Genomic DNA, 445 nt, shown 5'->3' on the forward strand with positions numbered 1-445 from the left:
TTCATTTCCGTAAAATGTTACTTTTTGCATAGCAGATGTTAAGTTATTCACAGAGTAAACTTAAAGATTTTTTTTGTATTCGCTTCTGGCAACAGACTTGGAACATTTCATATTATGCCAACAAGAGTGGAACCTTGTGGTCACGTGGGGCTGTGCTCCAATAGCCAGGCTCACCGAAGGATGCTGGAGTAGCGGGTCGTCCCAGAGTCGAGTGAATGGAGAGATGTGGTCCTTCCACTACACACCAGACCGATCTGCGACGGGCAAAAACTTCTCACCCTGCAGAAAGAAGCAAATTAAAACATGGAGAGATGTGCACATCACTTAAAGTCGGCAGCAAGGACAGAGGGACAGATAGGGTCCGTAAGGGAGAGAGACGGAGAGAGAAAAGAGCGCGCACGTGCGTAATCATCACTGGGAACTCGTGTTTATCCTGCCTCTAATT

Source organism: Conger conger, chromosome 10 (genome assembly GCF_963514075.1).
Source record: "Conger conger chromosome 10, fConCon1.1, whole genome shotgun sequence".
Classification (NCBI taxonomy): Eukaryota; Metazoa; Chordata; class Actinopteri; order Anguilliformes; family Congridae; genus Conger; species Conger conger.